The sequence below is a fragment of the Echinops telfairi genome, unplaced genomic scaffold, assembly GCF_000313985.2.
Source record: "Echinops telfairi isolate 266 unplaced genomic scaffold, ASM31398v2 ScPeMD7_1713;HRSCAF=2227, whole genome shotgun sequence".
Classification (NCBI taxonomy): Eukaryota; Metazoa; Chordata; class Mammalia; order Afrosoricida; family Tenrecidae; genus Echinops; species Echinops telfairi.
The window spans coordinates 814,284-817,990 of NW_022105611.1; positions in this window are offsets into that span (position 1 = coordinate 814,284).

Genomic DNA, 3,707 nt, shown 5'->3' on the forward strand with positions numbered 1-3,707 from the left:
TAGATTCGATGTGTACCTAGATTCGATGTGTACGTAGATTCGATGTGTACCTAGATTTGATGTGTACTTAGATTCAATGTGTACTTAGATGTGTATTTAGATTCAATTCAATTTTTCATGACCACAAAGAACGAGGGGATGTGCATTATTATAAGGAATCAGTGGGAATGAACATGATGGCACGCGGTTACTGGTTGTATATATATACATATAATACATGTACATATATTACACCAACTGGTTATACATTTCTACAAGTTAAACTTCTAGACAAGTACATTTGAAATTTTGATAAACACTGAAGATATTTATAAAAATTGCATAACAATCTCAGTAAATGCTGCTGCTCATACGCTTGACAGCACAAAGTATCTAATAATGGAAATGACAGGGATTGCATTAATTGGAATTTCTGTGACTATTGGTCGAGCTTAAAGTCACTTCTATTACTTGTATGTTTTGTTCATTTGACTTCTTAAAATATTTTTATTTTGCAAAGTTTATCTTTTTTTTAAATTGAAACATAAAAGCTTTTTATAATTTATCATTTATATAGTATTTCTTTTTAATTTTATGAGCCCTTGTGGCATAGTCATTACACATTGGCCAGTTAACAGCAAAGTCAGCTGCTCCTCATGGGAAAAATGAGGTTTTCTACTCCCATAAAGAGTTCCTGTCTTGGGTTGAAGGGACCAGGTATCAAGCACCAAAGAACAAAAAATCATATCAGCGTGAATGAGGGGGAGTGCGAGATGGGGACCCAATACCCATCTATAGACAACTGGACATCCCTTGCATAGGGATAGTTGGGGGGAGACCAGTCACTCAGGGTGCAGTGTAGCCTCGATGAAACACACAACTTTCCTCTCGCTTAAATGCTCCCCCACTATCATGATCCCAATTCTACCTTATAAACCTGGTTAGACCAGAGGATGTACAGTAGTGCAAATAGGAACTGGAAACACAGGGAATCCAGGACAGATGAACCTCTCAGGACCACTGGTGAGAGTGGTGACACTGGGAGAGTGGAGGGGGGAAACCAATTACAAGGATCTACATATAACCTCCTCCCTGAGGAACAGACAACAGAAAAGTGGGGTGAAGGGAGACATCGGGCTGTGTAAGATATGATAAAATAATAATAATTTCTAAATCTTCAAGGGTTCATGAGGGACGGGGATCAGGGAGGGAGTGGAAAAAATGAAAAATAAGGAGCTGATTCCAAGAGCCCAAGCGGAAAGCAAATATTTTGAGAATGATGAGGGCAATGGATGTACAAGTGTGCTTTACGCAATTGATGTATGTATGGATCGTGATAAGAATTGTATGAGCCCCCAATAAGATGATAAAAAAAAAAAAAGAGTTCCTCTCTTGGAAACTCATGGGGGCAGTTCTAACCTGTCCTACAGGGTCGCCATATGTCAGAATCAATTTGATGACAGTGAGTGAGTGCTACCAATATTTTCTCTCAGTCTGTTATTTGCTTTTTAAACTTGATGCATAGTGTATTTTTCCAATTAATTGTTTTACATTTTTATGTAGCCAATTCTGTCAATGTTTCATTTAAGGCTTCTAGGTTACATATCATTCTTAGAAAGATGATGCAATTGTTCCCCTCAGTGTTTTAAATTCTATACCATTGGCTAAATTAATGACATTATCAATAGCATTACCTTATGCCCCAGGAGGGTGATTTATAATGTTCTCTATCATCAAATGATAATGATGTCTCTAAAATGAACCAGAGACATATATAAACTATAGGCATATGAATGAATGCTGGACTCACACATAATTCTAGCTCCATTTTAAGAACAGTTGACATAGCCTGACTTGATATTTGCCCTCATGAAGAGAGCGCTGAAGATATATATGGGTGCTATAGCAACGTGTGGCAAAGAAACCAGATGGTACCTGACTATCAGAAAAGAATATTATCCGGGGTCTTAAAGACTTGTCTTCAAAAAGCAGAAGTCTAAGGAAAGCATCGACTAAATTCACAGGGAAGTGGCACACAACCTGTGTGGTCCTAGGATTGTAAATAATAAAATCCAAAAATGCAGGCGGGAATGATATCATAGCTTCAATCGTGAACACCTGGTGTGCAGAAGGCTATGGATGACAGTGGAAGCCTAAAATCCATTTGGAGGATCCCCACATGGTTTAAGCCCCCCATGAGGCTTACTAATAGTCCTCAGGTATGAATACACTTCCTGTCAGAGAGAGAGCATTGTAAAGTCAATTATGGAAGATGTATGTAGGTTAAAATATAATACCTTATCAATTGATCTCTCTTTTGACTCATCTTAAAGTTATTTCATTTTTTAAATATTTTCTGCTTTCTTTTCAATTGAGGTATTTATGTTTTGTCTAGTCATTGTTGCTGTGATTTTGTTTGTTTGTTTGCTTGCTTCTTGTTTGTGTTTTGTCTGATTTTCAATATAAGAAATCCAGAATAAATCTATAGACACAGTAACTGGATTAGTAATGACCTGGAAGCATGGCAGGGGAGGGTGGGGGGAAGTGGGGAGTAATAACAATGAGTACAAGAAGGGAATGATCTCAAATGGATTGTAGTGAAGATTGCACAACCTTCTTAATATGATTGAACAATTAAATGATATTATATGTGAAGTATATGCAATAAAACTATTTAAAAATGTGTTCCAAAAATGTCTTCATATATTTTCTTCTAGTACTTTCATGTCTCAACATTTTGCTTGGTTCTGTAATTGATGTTTGTGTCTGAGAAAGATAGCTCACTTTGCTTTTCCCAGAATGAAGAGACACTTTTCTAATCACAGTTTATTGAATATTCTGTCCTTTTCGCACTGATTCATAATAACATTTTGTGTGCTTAAATTACTATATAGATGGGCATGTCTTTGGACTTATTTCTGTTCCACTGATCTTGCAGTCTGCTCCACATGGCCCCAAGATAAAATGGTCCATGCTCTATTAAGAAAGAATGGTTAGAATTCATTTATATTTATATCATGCAAGTTTCAGGGTCTGTGAAATTAAAAGCAGAAAAAAACCCCATTTGCAATGGCTTTCTTTAACAACAATCCTTTTAGATTTACACCAGCTTTAGCAGAACCATAGAGAAAGAGATTCTGTGAATCTGAAGTTTGAGAGCAATTTAAAAGATTCATCCTCCAGATTTCATTCCCTATAGCCCGCCAAAAAACATATCAACTTGTCTGTTCATGCAAATCATTCATTCTGTATATATTTAGTACATATTTCCTACATGCCAGACACTTAAATGGTTGTTGCAACATCTAGGTCATTGTGATAGGTAGTTAGGTAGGTAGAGATATTTATACATAGTAGATAATAGGTTTATTAGACAGCCAGAATAGAGCTTGAAAAGGGGGTTGTCTCCCCAGTGCCAGCATAGGACCACAACAGAAGAGCTTCATGGAAATCAGTCATCCAGTGGACACCTATGGGAAAATCCAGAACTGGGCATGTGCAAACTAAGCCCCCTTAGCGCAGGTGAACCTGAACCTAAAGCCACAACCTTGGTACCTGACATCACACAGGTGTGCCAAACTCAGCAAATAAGATTGGCTGATGCCCTCAACCACGCCTCCCCAGGCCCATGGGTTGGGAGGGAATAAAGCCAGGCACAAAGCCCAGTACACTCTCTTGGTCCCTTGGGATTTCTTGGTTCCCAAGTGTGGGTTTGGGGTTCCGATTCC